Source organism: Coregonus lavaretus (genome assembly GCF_964263955.1).
Source record: "Coregonus lavaretus genome assembly, chromosome: 2".
In the NCBI taxonomy this organism is placed as follows: domain Eukaryota; kingdom Metazoa; phylum Chordata; class Actinopteri; order Salmoniformes; family Salmonidae; genus Coregonus; species Coregonus lavaretus.
This window is the reverse complement of record NC_139989.1, coordinates 85,499,245-85,524,195: the sequence shown is the minus strand read 5'-3', so window position 1 is coordinate 85,524,195 and position 24,951 is coordinate 85,499,245. Positions and strand designations below refer to the sequence as shown.

Below are 24,951 nucleotides of genomic sequence, written 5' to 3'. Positions count from 1 at the left end.
TACTACAAGTTCTTGTAGTAAGGAATATAAAACCACAGAAAAGAATCTCCACCACAAATTGTCAGAGAACAAACCATTAGGGAATGTTACAGCACACAGTGGGGATAGTACCACCAGTTCAGAGAAGCCAAGAACATTAAGTTATTCAAAGATGCGCAGCAATCCTTGTACTTCAGTAATAAGCTGCAGTGCCAATTCATCAGAGAACACATCACACCAGAAAAGCTCCATAAATGTCACACCTTTGTCAATAACAGCAAAAGGAAGCAAGTACAACAAGAAGCAATTTTGTCTTTATTGTAAAAAGGCCATTTATAAATTGGCAAGACACCTCGAATCCATCCACAGTGAAAAGCCTGATGTTGCAATGGCTTTCAGTTTTAATAAAGGATCCCGCAAAAGAAGAGAGTTGTTACGCTCTCTTAAGAAGAGATGAAACTTTGACCATAATACTGAAGTGGCAAGCTGTGGCACTGGAGAGATGGTTGCCTGTAAAAGACCTAGTAATGCAAAACCATCTGATGACTACCGTGACTGCAAATTTTGCGAAGGACTGTATGCAAGAAATTCCCTATGGAGACATGTGAGAAACTGCCCGAAGAAGTCTGTTGAGGGAGAGCCTCAAGTTGGGCGAAAACGGATTCAACTGCACTTACCAAGACCTGACTCAGTTAAGGAAACTGTTTGGAAGATTGCTTGTGAAATGAACCAGGATGACGTTTCCTCGGTTGTAAGGAGTGAAACTGAATTCCTTTGTATCGGCGAGTCACTGTTGAATTACAGGAAACCATATGAGAGAAGGAATGACTACATACGCCAAAAAATTAGAGTGATGGCAAGACTATTGATAACGGCAAGGGCTATAACACCTTTGAAGAGCACCGAAGTCCTTGTTATGCCCTGTAACTTTCCCCATGTGATACAGGCAGTAAGATATGTTGCTGGTTATGATGTTGAAAGCAACTCGTATAAAATCCCATCATTGGCTTTGAAATTGGGACACAGTTTAGCCAAAGTTGCAGGCATTATTCAATGCAATGCCATCACTGCAAATCGCCCTGCTGTTGCAGAGTCTGCAAAGCAATTTGCCACTTTCCATCAGAAAAAGTGGACAGAGTCCATTTCAGCTGCCGCATTGGGTACACTTCAACAAGCCAAATGGAATAAACCACAGGTTTGACCCTTTATAGAGGATGTGTCGGTGCTGCACACGTTTCTTGCTACTGAGCGTGCTAAGTGTATGAAGGACCTTGAGGAAGAACCCAACAGCAAAAGCTTTGGAAATCTTCCTAAAGTGACTTTGATGCAGGTAGTACTATTTAACAGAAGGAGGGAAGGGGAAGTTTCAAAAATGGAGCTTCAGTCTTTCACATCCAGGGATCTTACGGAGCTGAATCCAGACATTGTGAGGGGCCTTACTGACTTCGAGAGGAAGCTTGCAGAGCACTTTGAGAGAGTTGAGATTCGAGGTAAAAGGTCAAGAAAGGTTCCAGTGCTTCTAACCCCTGACATGATCACTGCTATGGACCTCCTCATGATAAGCAGAAAATAGTGTCAAGTCCACAAAGAAAATGTGTACATGTTTACACGGCCAGGTGTCCTTTCCCTCACCTCAACAAGATTGCGGAAACAAGTCGCCACTTTGTCCACACTACTAAACCTCAAAGAAAATGAAATGGATCAACTTGCCACCTTTCTAGGACATGACATCCGTGTCCATAGAGAATTCTATCGGCTTCCAGAGAGTACCCTGCAGCTCGCAAAAGTCAGCAAACTGTTGATAGCAATCGAAAAAGGAAGACTGCCTTACCTGCAGGGGAAAGGGCTGGATGACATTGAGGTCAATCCTGAAGGTAAAATTTTGTTTGAAATATAGTTTTTAGCCACTTCAAATATAACTATTATAAGTGTTGTTAGTCCTTAATTTAAATAATTGGCCGTAAATGTTTTTTACCCAACCATATGAAGTAGAAATGAGTGATGATGATTCCAGTGAAGAAACCATTGCTGACCTACATCAATGCAAAGGTATCCTGACTTGTATATATGTGGTAATATCTTTAAGTTATGTCACATAAATGCACATTTCTGTGGGGATTATCGAAATGATCCTCTATCTGTTTTTTAACAATCACATTGGTGGTGATAAGTAATTCCACATTTATGGATTTGCAATCAGTTTATGTTTATATCTCAAATATCAGTTAATATCTAATGTAGAATTGCATATTGCCTGACATTGAGGTTGTTTACAGTGAATAATACAAGCAAGCAAACGTATTGTCATGAAGCTCATAGAACATAATCACATTCATTATTACTTTGCAAAGGCTCAACAACAGAGACTTCTAGGGACCAGACACTTCTGAGGCAAACACCAGAGTCAACCACCCTGGACAACATGGAGGGCACTTCTGAGTCAACCACCCTGGACAACATGGAGGGCACTTCTGAGTCAACCACCCTGGACAACATGGAGGGCACTTCTGAGTCAACCACCCTGGACAACATGAAGGGCACTCCTGAGTCAACCACCTTGGATAACGTACACATGAGCAACACACAACCAAGACATGGTAAAATAGTCACATCCCAAGCATCCTCAAAGTGCTCCAAAGGAAAGCAAGGTTAGTAAGCATTTTGTATTCACATGTATTGATAACATCATATAACTACTAACTAGAATCATTTGTATCATATCCTCCATTTGTCACTTTAGCAGAGCTCATTGTTAATCAGTTGTATTTTGTTTCCATTTATGAAAGCTGTGAAGGTGAGAAGCAAGTGGACAGGTGATGAAGTGAAAGCTGTTGAGCGGCATTTGCTTAATTTCATAACAAGCTGCAGAATACCAGGTAAAAAGGACTGTGACTCCTGCCTCCAAGCAGAGCCAGTAGCTCTGAAAGACAGAGACTGGGTTGCTATCAAATAGTACATCCACAACAGAAATGTAGCATTAAAAAGGAAGATGAATAGATAGAACTAGAGCATGCCAACTGTAGCTCAGGTACCATTCAATTCCAATTTCAATCAGCTTCTCCTCAGATAGTGTTAATATCTGTGGGTTTCATGTTCATATTATTTTATTTTCCTTAAATGATTTATATTGTTGGTTCTTGTACAAACATGCCACATAGGCTCGACTGTAGATCCCACATGTTTGTATGTTTATGTATAATTGAGGGCTATTAATGAGCATATGTTTGCTACTTATGGTCACATTTTTTTGGGATAACAGTTGATGATATATGTTAATACTCTGCTCTCATTGACAGGGAAAAGAGATAAACAGTACTTAAAGGGATTGTTATTGTTCCTAAGTTTTCAGAAGCACTTTGTTCCTAACCACAAGTTGTTGAATGTGGGAAGGTGTTTAAATTACTGTTAAACTATTACCATTTCAATGGGTGCTTGTAACAGGCCTTGTGTATGGTAACTTGCACTATGTAACTATAATGTAAATCCCTATGTTATTTAGACAGGTTAGCTGAATGGACACTGTCATGTTTCATAGAAGCTGGATGCTTTAATAGAGAGTTTCTCATTCATTTCAAACATGCCATTTCTACTGCCTTGTGCATAGCAGGGAAGGAGGCAAAGTGTAGGTGGTCTATTCTGGGTGTTCAATTGATTTGTTAATTTGCATATTTTCGCTGGCACTCAATAAAAGTAAGGCATAAAGTGTTCCCTCTTTTTTTACATGAATATTGACTGCAAATGTATTGTTATAAATAACAATAATACGACTTAAACAGTAGACTGAGAATATATTATATTTATGAGCTATGTGAACATGGATAGGCATTTCTGTTGAAGGTTACCTATCTGGTGAGCATGATTATTATACACATTTTTTTAAAGCTTTAGTTAAGTATTGTACACCTATGATTCTTATGCAGACATTTCAACATGTAACCGGAACCACGTTCAAATACAGACCCTATTTACAGGTTCTTCATAAGTCACATAAACCTGAAAATCTGTGTGTATCTATGGGCTGCTGTTGCTATGGGCCTTATATGTCACATGAACCCGAAAAAGTCCTCATATATACTATTAAAATCAGGTCTGAACAAAATATAGCCCTAGACAAAATCTCAACAGATGGATGTATTCCTAGAATCATGGGACCAAACTATTCTGATTCCCAGGTCTCTTGGACCTTGGGAAAGGCATGTCCCAATATGTCACATTTTTGTCATAAGTCCTGATATTGTCTATAAACACGTATGTGTGTGTGTGTGTGTGTGTGTGTGTGTGTGGACTGTATCTAGCACGATAGTATACTATTCTATATCACTCAATGTATAACAAGGTTTTTTTCAAATATTTAACAGTTTTAATATTTGTTTTTTGCAGAATACAGCAGGTGCAGACCTTACAGTGAAATGCTTACTTACAAGCCCTTAACAAACAATGCAGCTTTAAGAAAAAAAAAGTGTTAAGAAAGTATTTGTTAAAATAAACAGAAGTATAAAATAAAAATATCTTCCATGGTTATAAATCTTGCTTTCTGCCCCAGGCCATGTGTGTCTTAACCCAGAAGACTTTGGGGGAAATGTACCAGGAGTTCCAAGACAAGTGGTCCTCTTTCCAGGCTGCTGATGGGGTGAAAGGGAAGGTGATGTGGGAGTACGAGGGGACAGAACTCACAAGGTCTGATCCTCATGTTCCAGCTTTCCTTTCCACCTTTGACCCCAACCCCTGGAGCCCTGCCAGGTCTTGTTTGGGGGTCGTACCAATGCTTTGACCTTACGTTATATAGCTGATGAGGAAATTGGATATATAGATTATACTTCCCTTTATCCTCAAGTAATGAGTTCCTCTTGTTATCCTTTGGGACATCCTGAAATTATTCACTGTGACTTTAACTTACCACAAAACTATTTTGCTTTGATAAAAGCAACTGTTTACCCTCCCTGGGGCTTGTTTTTGTCAGTGTTGCCTTGCGGAGGACCTCAAGGAAAACTTTTCTTTCCCCTTTGTCGCACCTGCAGTGAAAACAACAACCAGGAAAAGTCTTGTGATCATTCAGATCAAGAAAGAGCCCTGACCGGTATATGGTGTATGGTCGCAGTTGTAAATGAGAACTTGTTCTCAACTGGCTTACCTGGTTAAATAAAGGTTAAATAAATGACCAATCTGACATTTCAAATGTTTTGTTCTTGAATCAAGACATAGCTCTGGTGTAATGTTTTCCCTCTCCTTCAGCCCTAATCACAGGTGTCCCTTGTTTTCCTGATTGGTGGTCGTTGGGGTGTCCCACCTGTCCGACATCCGTTCGTCTGCTGATTGCTGAGGTGGAAGAAGGGGTTCTACCCCCGAGTAATGGAAACGTGTTTCTTGCAGCTTTTACCACGGCCTGTGGGCGACTTGAACTACACACCCTCATGGAGCACCTGCAGAGTCGGGTTCTTTACCATGACACAGACTCTGTGGTCTATGGAAGCAAACCTGGTGATTGGAACCCCCCTCTTAGCAACTATCTGGGAGGTTTAACGAGTACGTTCAGCCAACCCCAGTTGCTAACACCCACAGATCAACACCTAGAAACTCTCCAAACAACAAATAAAAACCATTCTCAAACAGCGTTCTGCCTTTACCTATATCGTAGGGTTAGAAACTAACTTTACAACTTTAACAATCCTAGATGGCTGTAGTAGCTTCATGTTGGGTTCAGTTTATCTGTTAGGATATTGTGTCAGTAATATTTCTGTAGTTACCTCAGCTAAAAGTTTCTATATTCCTCAGTTAATGTTATATTTCATACTCTGCTTCTTTCCAACACTGCTTTTTTATCCCTGCTGTTTTTTAATAGTATTTTTATTCTCTTTGTCCCGTTGCTTCACTTCCCATTAAGAAAACACCCTCTCTTCCCTGTGCTTCGTCACTATCCTATTAGTATCCCCTGTTATCAACTAAGATCATAGCCACAGCTCTTATGAATCCACCAATCCGCCATTATTAGAAGTCAGCAGATCTGGGTAACTGTCCTTTCTGAGTAGGCTACAAGTAACAAACCAAACACTTGCTGTAGTTGATCAGCATATATTGAATTTGTATCCATAGTATTAATATCCAATTTATTGATTGACATTACGTCACCGTTCTCTATCGTTTAATCTAGCAAAGCATTAGGCAATGCAAAAAAATGAATACCTCGAAATTGTCTCGCTATTCCTGTTAAATAATTGTGTCTTTCAATTTGAACCAATCACGCCGCTAAATCTTCCATTCTACATCACCAAACCAAATACTTTGTAGTATCTGTCTAAGCAACACATACCAACAGTTGAATTACACTCAGAAACCCAGATTTTACTCTATTCCATTTACCCAATGCTATTGAAATGACAAATAAATCCCACAAATAGCCCAATGACTCTATAAATTCCACTCCTTATGGGTAGTTTGTCACGGACAGAAGAGGACCCAAGAGCGCAAGTTCAAATTCAGAGTTCTTTATTGAAGGTTTCAGGCGGGAAGAGGAGTGCCAGGGGTGTCAGGGGTTCCAGGGGTGCTTGGGGCTCTGGGGTTTTACAGGGTCCTGTGGGTACCTGTGCTCCGGGGTCACCAAATGTCCGGGGGGGTCCAGTCCAAGTGCTTAGTGTGTGTGTTCCCCAGTGATGGAGCGGCGTATCGGGCTGAGGGTGGTGAAGCGTCTGGGCACGCTCATCTGGTGGTCGGAGACCGGAGGGGCTGAAGATCGGAGAGTAGTCGAGGTCCAGAAGGCAGGTCGGGATAGACGGGGCAGTAGAACAAGGAGGCAGTCAAGAAAGGATCGGTATCACAAACAGGAGTCAGAGCGCAGACAGGCAGGTTACTGGTCCGGGTTTGAAGACGATCTGACAGGGCTTGGCTGAAAAACAGGGCTTGATATACTGGGAGAGGTTAGTGGGGAAATGCAGTTCAGCTGGCAGAGTAATTAGAACAGAGTGAGGCAAGGTGAGGATGGTGAGTGGGAAATGCAGTGCAGCTGGCCAGGTAACAAGAGCAGAGCAGGGCGGAGCCAGGTGGAGCTCGTTAGGCAGAGTAGGGAGAGAGTGAGCAGAGTGGCAGAGAATTGAATGCAATTAATGTTGCTACCAGGGAGAGAGAGTGCTCATGACAGGACCCCCCCTCCAAGGGACGGCCCCAGAAGTCCCAAGAACAACATCATGCCGGGAGGGTGGAGGGGAGCAGGCGGCGGGTCAGAACTCCTCCGAGCGGTCCGAGTGAATCTCCTCATCCTCAGAAGGAGCTGGAGGGTCACGGTCGGGAGACAGGACAGGCACTGAGACAGGAGCAGGGTCAGGCACAGGACAGGAAGCAGGGCGGGCAGGACGGCTAGGAACCCCTCTTGGACGGCCCCTACGGATTGCAGGCTGATCAGGATGTAGTCGGTGGAAGTCAGTGATAAGGGTCCGGTCCACTATCCTCCTGGCCGGGATCCAGGTCCTCTCCTCTGGACCATATCCCTCCCAGTCAACGAGGTACTGGAGACCCCTACCCCTTCGCCTAGAGCGGAGCAGCCGCCGGACGGTGAAGACAGGACCGCCATCTACGAGGCGCGGAGGAGGTGGCGCCGGAGCTGCAGGGACCAGGGGACTTTCATGGACCGGCTTGACCTTGGAGACGTGGAAGGTGGGGTGGACCCGCATGGAAGCGGGCAACTGAAGTCGGACCGCCGTTGGACTGATGACTTTCTGCACAGGAAAAGGACCAATGAAGCGAGGGGCCAGCTTTCGTGATTCAACCCGCAGCGGCAGATCCCGGGCAGACAGCCAGACCTTCTGACCAACCCGGTAAGTAGGTGCTGGGGTCCTCCGTCGGTTGGCACCGACGGCGTAGCTGGTTCCAGACTTCAGGAGCACAGTGCGAGCCTGGGCCCAAGTGCGGCGGCAGCGGCGGGCATACGCAAGAGCAGACGGACAGGTGGCATCCGCCTCCTGGCTGGCAAACAGTGGAGGTTGATACCCGTAGACACACTGAAAGGGGGAGAGCCCGGTGGAGGAACTGGTGAGTGAATTATGGGCATATTCCACCCAGAGCAGGTGTTGAGCCCAGGCCCGGGGATTTTGGGAAGCCACACACCTCAGTGCCTTCTCCAGCTCCTGGTTCATGCGTTCAGTCTGGCCGTTTGACTGCGGGTGGAATCCAGACGATAGGCTGGCGGTGGCCCCAAGGAGATGACAGAACTCCTTCCAAAAGGTTGCTGAGAATTGCGGACCCCGGTCTGACACTATATCCTGGGGTAGGCCATGGATACGAAACACATGTTCCAGGACCACCTGGGAGGTCTCTTTAGCAGAGGGTAGTTTGGGAAGGGGCACGAAGTGGGTCATCTTACTAAAGCGGTCAACAATGGTAAGGATGACTGTGTGTCCGTCAGAGGGCGGAAGGCCCGTAACAAAGTCCAGTGAAACGTGGGACCAGGGCCTCTTGGGTATGAGTAGGGGTTGCAGCAACCCAGCAGGAGGCTGGTTGGGGGTCTTGTTTCGGTTACAAGTGGGACAAGCTCGGATGAATTCTCGGACATCCCGTCTCATCCGCCGCCACCAGAACCGCTGGCGGACCAGATGAAGGGTGCGAGTGATGCCGGGATGACAGGCCAGACGGGATTCGTGCCCCCACTGAATCACAGGTGACCTGAGATTTGCTGGAACAAACAGACGGTTGGGGGCGCTGGTGCTTGGACCTGGCTGGTCCCGAAGAGCCTCCATGACCTGCTTCTCGATCTCCCAGGTGAGGGCCGCTACGACCAAGTGGCTGGGAAGAATGGGGGCTGTCATGGCGGTGGTCTCGTCCTTCTGAAACATCCGGGAAAGAGCATCAGGTTTGATGTTGCGAGATCCCGGGCGGTAGGAGAGCGTGAAATTGAAGCGCGTAAAGAACAGAGACCACCGCTGTTGACGGGAGTTCAGCCTCCTGGCTGTTTGGATATACTCCAGGTTCTTGTGGTCTGTCCACACTACGAATGGTTCCTTTGACCCCTCTAACCAGTGCCGCCATTCTTCAAGGGCGAGCTTGACAGCCAACAGCTCGCGGTTCCCAATGTCGTAGTTGCATTCGGCAGGGGTTAGCCGACGGGAGTAGAAGGCACAGGGGTGCATCTTGCCATCCTCAGCTGCTCTTTGAGAAAGCACTGCACCCACTCCCACGTCCGAAGCATCTACCTCCACCACAAACTGCCTTGCTGCATCTGGCATCTGGAGGATGGGAGCAGAAGTGAAACATGTCTTGAGGATATTGAAGGCCTTATCAGCAGCTGATGTCCATTGGTACGGTTGTTTAGTGCTGGTTAGCGCCGTGAGGGGTGCAGCCACTGTGCTATAGTTTCTGATGAATCTCCTATAAAAGTTGGCAAAGCCCAGGAACTGTTGCAACTTTTTCCGAGACTCAGGAACTGGCCAGGAAGTGACAGCCGACACCTTCGTGAGATCCATCTGAATGCTGCCCTCGGTCACCACATACCCCAGGAATGAAACGGTCTTGGCATGGAACTCGCACTTCTCTGCCTTCACGAAAAGAGAGTTCTCCAGCAGGCGGCGCAGGACCAACTGGACGTGGTGCGTGTGTTCTGACAGAGTCTTTGAGAATATTAAAATATCGTCAAGGTACACAAATACGAACGTATTTAGCATGTCCCTGAGGATATCATTCACTAGGGCTTGAAAAACTGCTGGGGCATTGGTGAGGCCGAAGGGCATGACGAGATATTCATAGTGGCCGGTTGGTGTGTTGAACGCTGTCTTCCATTCGTCTCCCTCCCTCATCCGCACCAGATGGTAGGCATTGCGAAGGTCCAGCTTTGTGAATACAGTGGCTCCCTGCAGCAGTTCGAAGGCAGACGAAAGTAAGGGCAGTGGGTAGCGATTCTTAACCGTGATGTCGTTCAGACCCCGGTAATCTATGCATGGACGAAGAGAACCGTCCTTCTTGCCGACAAAGAAGAATCCCGCTCCTGCGGGGGAAGATGACGGTCTAATTGTCCCGGCGGCAAGAGAGTCATTAATGTAGTCCTCCATGGCCTTTCTTTCCGGGGCTGACAGTGAATACAGACGACCCTTGGGAGGTGCTGTGCCAGGCAGGAGATCAATCGCGCAGTCATAGGGTCTGTGTGGGGGTAGAGATGTCGCCTTGGATTTGTTGAACACCTCTTTCAGGCTGTGGTAACAGGCCGGAACATTGGATATGTCGGGGGTAGCGCTAGATCTTTCCCGGTGAACGGGCAGGGTGGCCCCCCTTAAACAGGTCTGGTGACAACTCCTTCCCCACTCACGGACTGTTCCTGTCTCCCAGTCGATGTGGGGGTTGTGCTGACGGAGCCACGGGTATCCAAGAATGAGTGGTTGGCCAGGTGAGTGTAGGAGGTGAAACTGGATGGACTCCTGGTGGTTTCCTGACAGCAGGATTGTCACAGGGGCAGAGATATGAGTGACAGTGCCAAGATGATGCCCATCCAGGGCTCGTGCAGGAATGGGTTGTGTCAGTTGATGATGGTTCACGCCCAGTTGCTGTGCAAGCTCAGGGTCCATGATGTTTGCTTCGGCTCCGGAATCCACAAGGGCGGCCAATGTATGAGTCTTGTCAGAAAGCTGAAGGCGGAGATGAAGCAGGGTCTTACGGATGGAGGGAGACTGAAGGCTTGTTGAGCTCACCCGGATCTCCCCTACACCTGGTGAGCTGCGGCTTTTGCCGGACAAGTGGCGACACGGTGATTTTCGCCACCACAGTAGAGGCAAAGGTTGGAGCTTAGACGGCGCCGACGCTCCTCGGGAGTCAGAGAGGCACGGCCAATCTCCATGGGCTCAGGCTGATTGAGTTGGCTATGGGACTTGACAGGCAGGGGCTGGACAGAAGCGGTATCGACCCGAGTGCGGATGGCAGGTTGACTGAGACGGCCCTTCTCCCTCCTCCGGGTCTGTATACGGCGGTCAATGCGGACGGCAAGGTCAATGGCGGCATCAAGCGTTGAGGGCGGGTCATGGGAAACAAGCTCGTCTTTGATATAGTCCGCCAGGCTATGGAGGAAGGCTTGCACCAGTGCCTCTGGGTTAAACGAGCTTTGACTGGCCAGGGTACGAAAGTCAATGGAGAAGTCTGCCACTGTCCGATTGCCCTGACGGATGGTGAGCAGAGCTTGTGACGCTTCGGCTGTTGGCGAGCCTAGGTCAAAGACCTTTAACATCTCCTCCTCAAAGGCACTGAAGGAGGCACAGGCTGGGGTTTGCCGGTCGAATTCCGCCGTTCCCCACAACCGAGCTCGACCGGTGAGATGTGTGATGACATACCCCACCTTGGCTCCCTCTGTTGAGAAAGTCCTGGGCTGTAGTGCAAACTGGATTCGGCAGCTGCTCAAGAATGGTCTTACTTGCTTCTGGTTGCCATCAAAACGTTCCGGGTTCCCAATCTTTGGTTCAGGAGCGGGGGGATCTGGTGGCAGCACTGCCGGGCCTGCAGCATTGGGACCTCCAGCGGAGGGATGAAGGAGTGTCGGTGGTACAGGAACAGAAGGACCAGGGGGGGGTGCAGGTGGAGTAGCCGGGTTTGAGAGTAGTTGCAGGGCTTGGGCTAGCTGTTGTTGCTGCAGTTGGAACTGTTGTTGCTGCTGGTTGAATAGCTGGAGAAGGGAAGCGATGTCGCCAGCCATCCGATTTATGTCTCCCTCAGAGCGTTCCAGTCGCTGTAGGGCAGTCATCTCTGGCTCTTCTTCCATCGTGGTCAGGGAGTGCGCTGGGTCCATGAGGGTCAGATCGTTCTGTCACGGACAGAAGAGGACCCAAGAGCGCAAGTTCAAATTCAGAGTTCTTTATTGAAGGTTTCAGGCGGGAAGAGGAGTGCCAGGGGTGTCAGGGGTTCCAGGGGTGCTTGGGGCTCTGGGGTTTTACAGGGTCCTGTGGGTACCTGTGCTCCGGGGTCACCAAATGTCCGGGGGGGTCCAGTCCAAGTGCTTAGTGTGTGTGTTCCCCAGTGATGGAGCGGCGTATCGGGCTGAGGGTGGTGAAGCGTCTGGGCACGCTCATCTGGTGGTCGGAGACCGGAGGGGCTGAAGATCGGAGAGTAGTCGAGGTCCAGAAGGCAGGTCGGGATAGACGGGGCAGTAGAACAAGGAGGCAGTCAAGAAAGGATCGGTATCACAAACAGGAGTCAGAGCGCAGACAGGCAGGTTACTGGTCCGGGTTTGAAGACGATCTGACAGGGCTTGGCTGAAAAACAGGGCTTGATATACTGGGAGAGGTTAGTGGGGAAATGCAGTTCAGCTGGCAGAGTAATTAGAACAGAGTGAGGCAAGGTGAGGATGGTGAGTGGGAAATGCAGTGCAGCTGGCCAGGTAACAAGAGCAGAGCAGGGCGGAGCCAGGTGGAGCTCGTTAGGCAGAGTAGGGAGAGAGTGAGCAGAGTGGCAGAGAATTGAATGCAATTAATGTTGCTACCAGGGAGAGAGAGTGCTCATGACATAGTTCATTTCTTAAACCTTATCTCTATCAAATTATCCATCAATGGCTCAAACTCAGAAAACTTTTGTTAATTATTTCCCACCCCTGACGTACGTCTACGTTAGGGTGAGCAAGTTAATCAATACATATTATTCAAATGATCACTTTATCACCTCTCTAGTAATCGATTACACACACATAAAAATTCATCCTATTTTCACATCGTCACATACTCCATATAAAACGTTAGAAACTCCTAGGTACTCACATCAAACAATCCTTTCCTGTTTTTTTTACGATTCTTAATCGACACAAATCAACATCTTCAAACATACTCCCAGCGGAACCAAAACAACCAGACTATAGTGTCAAGGACACTGACCTTCCTGTCATTGGATCCTCACCAATTCTCTAACCTTCAGGAAACTCCGTCAACGTCAAGACTCTCATTAAAACATATATACTTTTCCACTACACTCTAAAATAACCTCACGCTCTCCATACCACTCCTTGATATTATATGATTGGCATTGATGTACGGAACCACAATATAATGTTATGTCAAAGCTTATTATCCAAACTGATATCAAATGATCATAAACACATTCATATAATTTATTATGCACCCTTTCAGATTAAAATGACTTCCTGCTCTTTGTTCATAAAATAGCCGATGTTGTTCCATGTACCTCGATGCCATCTGGTGAACAAAAAATGGTGGCATTGAGTTAACTTAAAAGGTCTCTTCCCATTAACCCCATAGGAGTTGCAGCACTTCCTATACATGAATGTTGAAAAATAATATCCTCCAAATCAATTTGTAATGGGAGAGATATAGGATCAATTTGTAATGGGAGAGATATAGGATCAATTAGCATAGTTCCACTAATTCCAATAGGCTGGACTTTCTGATTACTTAAAGGACACCTTCAATCTTGTTGCCTTAAACATGACATAGTTGCCCCTGTATCTATTAGAAATGGAATTATTTTACTAGATACACATACATTTAACTGTGGTATTTCTAATGGGCTAACCGAAATATGCAATTGTGGTGCATTGATCATGTGTTTAACCTCCTCCCTGCCTATCAGCGTTGTGGTGCATTGATCATGTATTTAACCTCCTCCCTGCTTATCGGTGTTGTGGTGCATTGATCATGTATTTAACCTCCTCCCTGCTTATCGGTGTTGTGGTGAATTGATCATGTATTTAACCTCCTCCCTGCTTATCGGTGTTGTGGTGCATTGATCATGTATTTAACCTCCTCCCTGCTTATCGGTGTTGTGGTGTATTGATCATGTGTTTAACCTCCTCCCTGCTTATCGGTGTTGTGGTGCATTGATCATGTGTTTAACCTCCTCCCTGCTTATCGGTGTTGTGGTGCATTGATCATGTGTTTAACCTCCTCCCTGCTCATCGGTGTTGTATGTCATTGTCCCCATAATAGATTACCCGGCCTTCTCCTCTCTAGGTGTATTCTGGGAATTAGGGTGCGGTTGGGCAGGAGTCCAATTTCCCCTCTCTCTATCTCCATATCTTCGTCTCTCCTCATCCTGTATTCTAACGTTACAGTCTCCAACCCAATGTCCCCAGTGTTGACAATGATTGCAAGTATCCCTGTCTCTGTTAAAGCTCCTTCTTCCTCCTCTGGAATTACCATTGGACCTTCCTCTTCCTTAATTATTATCCTTCCCCTGCTTCAACTAAAAATTACATCATTATATTTGCTAATCTATTGTTTAAATCGACATTTTGGTTTTTGTTTTGATTATTGTAAATATAATTGTATATTCATTTTCCACACACTCTCTAGTGTATCTAATTTTTTCAGTGTTTATTCGTCCTGTATGACCTCTAAACCTTCTTTCTGCCGTGTCTAAAGCTCTACCAAACCTTTGGAACCACAATGGACCTGCATTCCTCACACCACCGTTTGGTCTCGAAGTTATCATATATTTTGACCTGATTTTAGGATTTTATATATTTTTTTGCCTAACCCCCATAAGATTGTATAAATAACCAATCATATTGTCACTATCCTCTTCTACGTCTTCCCCTGTACTAGAAGCTGGAGGCTGAATAGAGTTCGCTAACTGTGGATATAACCAATCATATTGTCACTATCCTCTTCTACGTCTTCTCCTGTACTAGAAGCTGGAGGCTGAATAGAGTTCGCTAACTGTGGATATAACCAATCATATTGTCACTATCCTCTTCTACGTCTTCCCCTGTACTAGAAGCTGGAGGCTGAATAGAGTTCGCTAACTGTGGATATAACCAATCATATTGTCACTATCCTCTTCTACGTCTTCCCCTGTACTAGAAGCTGGAGGCTGAATAGAGTTCGCTAACTGTGGATATAACCAATCATATTGTCACTATCCTCTTCTACGTCTTCCCCTGTACTAGAAGCTGGAGGCTGAATAGAGTTTGCTAACTGTGGATCAATTCCTTTCATACTTTCAGATCCTTTTATAGCCCCTTGTGGACTGACTCTTTTCATAAGATAGATTATGTTGCTCCATTGCCAAATTACCTCATTTCTTAACTGACTTTTCCTCCTTCCTAATGATATTTACAGTCCATTGTGTGCACTCATTAAATCCCATGATTTATACACCTCTTTCATGTCATTTAAATCCCATTTCGGGTAGCTTATGGCTGTATTATCAATTATATACTTTCGCTCTACTTGTAATTTAACCCTTTTAAAACTACCAGCTTGAGGATAGTCATTATCTGTCCATGCTGATAAATCACTAAGATATAGTTCCACATAGAAAAATCCTCATTTACTCAACATCCAATTGCACATTGTCTGATTTTCACTACTTTTAAAAGATACTTGTTTTAAATGCGGATTTGTCTGTAATAATTTCGTCGTTTCCTTTCTCTCTCTTCGAGATAAAATGAAGCTCTGGTTTACTCTTAATGGTGACTGTTTTTCCAGATACCGGTCTACTAAGTTGGCTATCCATTACTTTTATTAGTTCATCCAATATTAGTAATCAAATACTTGAATCAAATCCCCAACTTGATCTTTATTAAAATGTTGTTTGCCTATTTTGTCATTGGTGCCATGATTCAACATGATCGCTCTGAGCATTTGTTGTTGAATCACAGCACCATGTTTTTGGCTTAGTTGCTATTTCTCCTTACATCTGTTTACGTACTTGAATACCACTCATCTGTTCCCCTCAACAAAATAATGAATTTTAAACGTTCGTTACAGCTCAGCTTTACCACAGATAAGCAGAATTTAACCTATTAAAAAAATTAAAGTCTGCTTACCAGTTAGTTCGGCTGTAAACTGCATCCTGTTCATTTAGACTCCAATCTATTATGACGAGTTTCTCTGGTATCTCGTACTTCAGGATGTAAGAGAGCAGTCGACCACTTAGATGGAGAGTTGATTCATTGTTATTTAATGGTTACAGTACTGGATTCAATGACAAGCGGTACGGGGCGTAGCCTCTTGTCATCTGAATGACTTCCATAGAAAATCTCTCAGTTTATATAATGCTCTCCGAGCTACTTCCATCCCACAGTTGCCAACCATTATTGAGTTTCACTCATCTCCTACAATAGGATCCCCATACATAGTATTGTGTGGCACCCTAGCCAGGCCATTCCATCACGTACTCTTTGTAAGATTAGCAACAGTGGCCCCTAATCTATCTTGGCACGCCAACCTTCTGGCCCCCCATCCGTGACCGACACAACACATGGCGTGTCCTTCTCCTCTCTCTCACCTACAGCTGAAGACTTTAAAGACATTAATAAATGCTCTATCAAAAGACGTTATATCAAACACCTTCCTAATATTGAGTAACCTCCCCACTTTTGCCCTCAGAACAGCCTCAATTCGTCGGGGCATGGACTCTACAAGGTGTTGAAAGCGTTCCACAGGGATGCTGGCCCATGTTGACGCCGATTCTTCCCACAGTTGTGTCAAGTTGGCTGGATGTCCTTTGTGTGGTGTACCATGAGCGTGAAAAACCCAGCAGCGTTGCAGTTCTTGACACAAACCGGTGTGCCTGGCACCTACTACCATACCCCGTTCAAAGGCACTTCAATATTTTGTCTTGCCCATTCACCCTCTGAATGGCACACACACACAATCCATGTCTCAAGTGTCTCCAGGCTGAAACATCCTTCTTTAACCTGTCCCGTCCCCTTCATCTACAAGTGACATCAATAAGGGATCATAGCTTTCACCTGGATTCACCTGCTCAGTCTGTCATGGAAAGAGCAGGTGTCCTTAATGTTTTGTCCACTTAAGTGTAAATTGCACAATAATGATCCATTGATGGATTTTCTTATGTAGTCTATTGTTTTCTCTGTATTGAACCTGCCTGCCACCCACCCGCCTGGGGACTGTGGGTTATGAGACAACCCCCGCATCACTAGCTTGCATGTTCTGCAGCCTTGTAGAGATAGGGAGGGGATGACTGGGAGGCAGGTTGGCATTTATTGTCATGAATCTTGCCCTGGAGGCAGTTATGCAAAGTGGTCAATAGCTGGCACAGGCATAAAGTAATAATATCTGATTTTAATGCTAACCTTAACCTCACTGCTAATCCTTACCTTAAATTAAGACCATAAAACAACATTATTTCCCACAAATGTTTACGATATAGCCAATTTTGACTATGCAGTTGGCATATCTAGAGGAAATCGTGCAGTTCTGCCTCCAGGGCAAGATTCATGACAAAAGTCAACCTGTGACTGGGAGAGGACAATGTAAAATCGATAACGAAATTGTTTTCACAATTAACTTGCTTTTTCTTGTTTAAAGTATGTTTTATTATGAAAAGTACAATATATCCATGTACAATAGTACAATTATGGAGCATATGTCCATATACAATTTGTTTTTCAACATAAAATACATACAAAAAATTATCACATTGGTATTTTAACGGTGTTATTGTAAGAGTTTAAATGTTTAAACAGAGGATACATCTACAACTTATCCATACATCTAAAACAGTATAAAACAAAACAAAACCAAACCCATAAAAAATAAAAAGTGCTTGTCTGGATAAGAGCGTCTGCTAAATGACTTAAATTAAAATGTAACATCTAAAAAAGTATCAACAAAGTGCAGTATGTTCTGAGTATGTTACCTTAACGTCAACTCATAACGTCACACTATAACTTCATGGGAGTCTAGGGGAAAGACTGCATGTTGCTTTGGGTGGATTCATCAACATTTGCAGAATATTCCTGTAATGTCAGATGGCATCTTGTCAGATGGCAACAGCCTAGTCGGCTGCAGACACTCATAAGGAGTTCAAGTAGTTTATTTGCCATTTGCAGGTATTAAAAGTAATACATACATTGTAATTCCTTGTTGGAGCTCATATAGGACAGTACATACCAGTGGAGGCTGCTGAGGGGAGGACGGCTCATAATAATGGCTGGAACGGAGCCAATTAAATGTCATCAAACACATGGAAACCATGGAAACCATGTATTTGATGTATTTGATACCATTCCACTCATTCCGCTCCAGCCATTACAAGCCTGTCCTCCCCAACTAAGGTCCCACCAACCTCCTGTGGTACGTACACACAAACAGTAAAATATATCATAAGAACATCAATAAAACATGCAAAGTGGTAAGATCATAAAAGGAAAAAAAATTTCAGTGATGTTCTAAAAGTCTGATGGAAACAGTTTAGGTTGCTTGATTTAACAGGCAGATAGAACTGGGATAGAAGCTGTTCTGGAACCTGGGATCCAGAAACTGCCTAGCAACCACTGGTCCTCACTAGACTGGTGCCCTGCATGTCTATTTGTTCATTGGAGTTTATCAGGTTTTGAAGTGATGTCTGTGTTTGTTGGACACTTAGTGCTGGAATGAGGTGTCTGTTTGTTCCCAATTCTATCAGAAATGATGGTCCTCATTTGAAGGTCCTGTGTCAAGGTCCTCTCTATTATAGGAAGATGTGTGAGTGTGTGTTCAGTGTGTGTGTGTATCCAGTGTGTGTGTGTATCCAGAGTGTGTGTGTGTGTCCAATATGTGTGTGTGTGTCCAGTGTGTGTGTGTGTCCAGTGTGTGTCTAGTGTTTGTGTGTCCAGTGTGTGTGTCTCCTGTGTGTGTCCATTGTGTGTGTGTGTGTGTGTGTGTGTGTGTGTGTGTGTGTGTGTCCAGCATGTACAGTGAGGGAAAAAGTATTTGATCCCCTGCTGATTTTGTACGTTTGCCCACTGACAAAGAAATGATCAGTCTATAATTTTAATGGTAGGTTTATTTGAACAGTGAGAGACAGAATAACAACAACAAAATCTAGAAAAAACGCATGTCAAAAATGTTATTGTTATGATTTAACTGGATTAGAACCCAAATGCAGACAAGTACACCAAGCCAGAGAAGGTTTAACAGGTTTATTTACAAATGTTCAATAGTCCAGGTTTCCAATAATAGGGGAAGAGCAAGTCCAGGTTACAGGGAGGGTAACAGATCCAGGTCAGGGCAGGTGTGGTACCGTAATGTCCTAGTGTCCGTGGTGAGTCCAAAAGAGAGGTCCGGTAGTGGAGAGCAGGATGGTGGTGGCAGGAGTGAAGCGGAGGCAGAAGTCAGGTTCCCATAATATGGTCGTCTTGACTATGATCTGACGATGAGTGGTAAGTTTGACCGGGTCTTAAAGGCTGAGGTGATTATGGTGAATGAGCTGCAGCTGGAACCCTGACTCCCGCACACCAGACTTCACTCCTGCAATCAAGGACAGACAGAGGGGAGGGGGAGAGCAGAGAGAGAGCTACCTAGCAGCAGTAGGCCTAACAGTTATAAATTGATTTGCGTTTTAATGAGGGAAATAAGTATTTGACCCCATCTCAATCAGAAAGATTTCTGGCTCCCAGGTGTCTTTTATACAGGTAACGAGCTGAGATTAGGAACACATTCTTAAAGGGAGTGCTCCTAATCTCAGTTTGTTACCTGTATAAAAGACACCTGTCCACAGATGCAATCAATCAATCAGATTCCAAACTCTCCACCATGGCCAAGACCAAAGAGCTCACCAAGAATGTCAGGGACATGATTGTAGACCTACACAAGGCTGGAATGGGCTACAAGACCATCGCCAAGCAGCTTGGTGAGAAGGTGACAACAGTTGGTGCGATTATTCGCAAATGGAAGAAACACAATAGAACTGCAATCTCCCTCTGCCTGGGGCTCCATGCAAGATCTTACCTCGTGGAGTTGCAATGATCATGAGAACGGTGAGGAATCAGCCCAGAACTACACGGGAGGTGTCCCCCTGCTCAAGAAAGCACATATACAGGCCCGTCTGAAGTTTGCCAATGAACATCTGAATGATTCAGAAGAGAACTGGGTGAAAGTGTTGTGGTCAGAAGAGACCAAAATGTAGCTCTTTGGCATCAACTCAACTCGCCGTGTTTGGAGGAGGAGGAATGCTGCCTATTACCCCAAGAACACCATCCCCACCGTCAAACATGGAGGTGGAAACATTATGCTTTGGGGGTGTTTTTCTGCTAAGGGGACAGGACAACTTCACTGCATCAAAGGGACGATGGACTGGGCCATGTACTGTCAAATCTTGGGTGAGAACTTCCTTCCCTCAGCCAGGGCATTGAAAAATGGGTCGTGGATGGGTATTCCAGCATGACAATGACCCAAAACACACGGCCAAGGTAACAAAGGAGTGGCTCAAGAAGAAGCACATTAAGGTCCTGGAGTGGCCTAGCCAGTCTCCAGACCTTAAACCCATAGAAAATCTGTGAGGGAGTTGAAGGTTCGAGTTGCCAAACGTCAGCCTCGAAACCTTAATGACTTGGAGAAGATCTGCAAAGAGGAGGGGAACAAAATCCCTCCTGAGATGTGTGCAAACCTGGTGGCCAACTACAAGAAACGTCTGACCTCTGTGATTGCCAACAAGGGTTTTGCCACCAAGTACTAAGTCATGTTTTGCAGAGGGGTCAAATACTTATTTGCCTCATTAAACTGCAAATCAATTTATAACATTTTTGACATGCGTTTTACTGGATTTTTTTGTTGTTTTTCTGTCTCTCACTGTTCAAATAAACCTACCATTAAAATTATAGACTGATCATGTCTTTGTCAGTGGGCAAACGTACAAAATCAGCAGGGGATCAAATACTTTTTTCCCTCACTGTATATATACTGTAGCTATAGCCAACCACTGAAAGTTATCCTGCTCCCAAAAAAAATAATATATATATATATATATATATATATATATATATATATACTGTAGCTATAGCCAACCACTGAACGTTATCCTGCTCCCAAATATATATACTGTAGCTATAGCCAACCACTGAACGTTATCCTGCTCCCAAATATATATACTGTAGCTATAGCCAACCACTGAACGTTATCCTGCTCCCTAATATATATATACTGTAGCTATAGCCAACCACTGAACGTTATCCTGCTCCCTAACACATATATACTGTAGCTACAGCCAACCACTGAACATTATCCTGCTCCCAAATATATATACTGTAGCTATAGCCAACCTCTGAACGTTATCCTGCTCCCTAACATATATATACTGTAGCTATATGTCACGATCGTCTAAGGGAGCGGACCAAAGCGCAGCGTTTGTAGCGAACATGTTGACTTTATTAAATAAATCAACCACGAAAACAACAAAACCAAAAGACGATACGTGAAGTCCAAAAGTGACAATGACTGAACAGGAACAAAAACCCACAACCACAAGATGAAAACACACAGTATAAATATGGCTCCCAATCAGAGATAACGAGCCGACAGCTGACACTCGTTACCTCCGATTGGGAGTCACTCACTACAAACATAGACATAGACAACCTAGAACATAACACAACCAAAACCAAACACAACCAAATAAACACACCCTATACCCAACACAACCAAATGAATACACCCTGGCTCAAACTACACAGTCCCGGAGACAGAGCGTGACAGTACCCCCCCCTAAAGGCGCGGACTCCGACCGCGCCTACACCCCAAAATAGGGGAGGGCTGGGTGGGTGTTGCTCCTCGGAGGCGGCTCCGGCTCCGGGCTTGACCACCACCCCACTTCACTCCCCCCGTAGTGCCCCCGGTCCGATCTGACCCAGCCTGCTGGATCAGGACCTCCGACGCGCACCCCTGGCTTGGTGCGAGTAGCAGGAATGGGCTGGATCAAGCTGACGGCTCGCACCCTTGGCTTGGTGCGAGTAGCAGGGACGAGCTGAACCAGGCTGATGACTCGCACCCTTGGCTTGGTGCGAGTAGCAGGAACGGGCCGGACCAGGCCGACGACTCGCACCCCTGGCTTGATGCGAGTAGCAGGGACGAGCTGAACCAGGCTGATGACTCGCACCCTTGGCTTGGTGCGAGTAGCAGGGACGAGCTGAACCAGGCTGATGACTCGCACCCTTGGCTTGGTGCGAGTAGCAGGAACGGGCCGGACCAGGCCGACGACTCGCACCCCTGGCTTGATGCGAGTAGCAGGGACGAGCTGAACCAGGCTGATGACTCGCACCCTTGGCTTGGTGCGAGTAGCAGGAACGGGCTGGACCAGGCCGACGACTCGCACCCCTGGCTTGGTGCGAGTAGCAGGAACGGGCTGGACCAGGCCGACGACTCGCACCCCTGGCTTGGTGCGAGTAGCAGGAATGGGCTGGATCACGCTGACGGCTCGCACCCCTGGCTTGGTGCGAGTAGCAGGAACGGGCTGGACCAGGCTGACGACTCGCACCCTTGGCTTGATGCGAGTAGCAGGAACGGGCTGGACCAGGCTGACGACTCGTACCCCTGGCTCGGTACGAGTAGCAGGAACGGGCTGAACCAGGCTGGCGACTCGCACCCCTGGTTTGGTGCGAGTGGCAGGAACAGGCCGGGCTGGGCTGGCAACGCACACCGTAGGCTTCGTACGTGGCGCAGGAACAGGCCGGGTCGGGCTGGCGACGCGCACCGTAGGTTTGGTGCGAGTGGCTGGAACAGGCCGGGTCGGGCTGGCGACGCGCACCGTACACTTGGTGCGGGTGGCAGGAACAGGCCGGACCGGGCTAGCGACGCGCACCGTCCACTTGGTGCGGGTGGCTGGAACAGGCCGGGTCGGGCTGGCGACGCGCACCGTACACTTAGTGCGGGTGGCAGGAACAGGCCTCACCGGACTGTGGAGACGGATAGGAGACCTGGAGCGAAGAGCGGCCACCACCCGTCCTGGCTGGATGCCTACCTTCACACACTCTGCGTGAGGCATCCGCACAGGACGTACAGGGCTGTGAACCCGTACTGACATGACAGCACGCGATAAGGGAGCAGGATATCCGGGACCGCGGAGAGGCACTGGAGACCTCGAGCGTAGATCCGGCACACTCTGTCCTGGCTGCATCCTCCCCTTCGCACGACACGTGCGGGGTGCTTTCACAGGACGTACAGGACTGTGCCGGACCACTCGTGGCACAGTACGCTGCTCCGCATACCGCGGAACCTGCCCCGTCCCACGCTGCCATGCCTGAGTACGGGAAGTTGGTTCCGCTCTACCTCCAGGCCTCGCCAACCTGCCTTCTGCCTCCCAACACCCGGTGACCACCTCTTCAATACGTCCTGTAGCAGCCACCTGCTGACCAGCCTCCCAAGCCATGTGCCCCCCCCAAAATTTTTTTTGGGGTTGCCTCTCTACCATCCGACGATGGCCCTGCTGCCGCCGTTGCTCCTCTCTCGCCAGGGCCTTGATCCTTCCCCAAGGTCCCTTGCCCCCGAGCATGTCCTCCCAGGACCACGATTTGCCCACCAGGGCCATCGCCAGCCTCTCTATCTCCTTGCCCGGCGCTTCCTCCCATGTCCAGTCTCCATGCTCCTGGACACGCTGCTTGGTCCTTTTACGGTGGGTTTTTCTGTCACGATCGTCTAAGGAAGCGGACCAAAGCGCAGCGTTTGTAGCGAACATGTTGACTTTATTAAATAAAGCAACCACGAAAACAACAAAACCAAAAGACGATAGGTGAAGTCCAAAAGTGACAATGACTGAACAGGAACAAAAACCCACAACCACAAGATGAAAACACACAGTATAAATATGGCTCCCAATCAGAGATAACGAGCCGACAGCTGACACTCGTTACCTCCGATTGGGAGTCACTCACTACAAACATAGACATAGACAACCTAGAACATAACACAACCAAAACCAAACACAACCAAATAAACACACCCTATACCCAACACAACCAAATGAATACACCCTGGCTCAAACTACACAGTCCCGGAGCCAGAGCGTGACACTATAGCCAACCACTGAACGTCATCCTGCTCCCAAATATATATATATACTGTAGCTATAGCCAAGCACTGAACGTTATCCTGCTCCCAAAATATATAATGTAGCTATAGCCAAGCACTGAACGTTATCCTGCTCCCAAATATATATACTGTAGCTATAGCCAACCACTGAACGTTATCCTGCTCCCAAATATATATACTGTAGCTATAGCCAAGCACTGAACGTTATCCTGCTCCCAAATATATATACTGTAGCTATAGCCAAGCACTGAACGTTATCCTGCTCCCAAATATATATACTGTAGCTATAGCCAACCACTGAACATTATCCTGCTCCCTAATATATATATACTGTAGGTATAGCCAAGCACTGAACGTTATCCTGCTCCCAAATATATATACTGTAGCTATAGCCAACCACTGAACGTTATCCTGCTCCCAAATATATATACTGTAGCTATAGCCAACCACTGAACGTTATCCTGCTCCCAAATATATATATATATATATATATATATATATATATATATATATATATATACTGTAGCTATAGCCAACCACTGAACGTTATCCTGCTCCCAAATATATATACTGTAGCTAAAGCCAACCACTGAACGTTATCCTGCTCCCAAATATATATATACTGTAGCTATAGCCAACCACTGAACGTTATCCTGCCCCCAAATATATATACTGTAGCTATAGCCAACCACTGAACGTTATCCTGCTCCCTAACATATATATACTGTAGCTATAGCCAACCACTGAACGTTATCCTGCTCCCAAATATATATACTGTAGCTATAGCCAAGCACTGAACGTTATCCTGCTCCCAAATATATATACTGTAGCTATAGCCAACCATCGCAGTTGATATGGTCAGTAGTGACTTTGCCACATGATAGGTAAACAAACAAACAGTCAAGTAGCCTACAAGCGGAGTATGAAAAATGTATGCACTCACTAAAAACAAGCGGATTCAGCAACACGGACACCGATGGAAATTCTTGCGATTTGACAGTTCCCAAAGAACATAAACTGGTAGAATCAACATTGTTTCTACATTATTTAAAAAAAATTGTTACAAGTGGAACCTTTTCACCACTAAAAGGTTCAAAGTAGAACCTTTTTCACCACCCAAGGGTTCTACCTGAACAAAAAAGGGTTTTCCTATGGGGACAAACGAAGAACCCCTTTGCGTGTAGTATCAAAATAACTATAAATGGGAATTCTCTTCTTGGAGATAAGTGTCAGAATCTGGGCACTAAACTCGCTGTTT

General features: G+C 46.1%; 1 long non-coding RNA gene across 2 annotated transcripts; it reads left to right on the top strand.

The window, feature by feature from the left end:
• The first annotated feature begins 1,612 nt into the window (after positions 1 to 1,612).
• Positions 1,613 to 3,351, top strand: LOC311142384. Of its 2 annotated transcripts, none has more exons than XR_014614293.1 (4): positions 1,613 to 1,853; positions 1,972 to 2,028; positions 2,331 to 2,627; positions 2,766 to 3,351. It is a non-coding gene; the product is annotated as an uncharacterized lncRNA (long non-coding RNA). The 2 variants fall into 2 exon arrangements; XR_014614294.1 differs by having other exon boundaries at positions 1,969 to 2,028.
• The last annotated feature ends 21,600 nt before the right edge of the window (positions 3,352 to 24,951 follow it).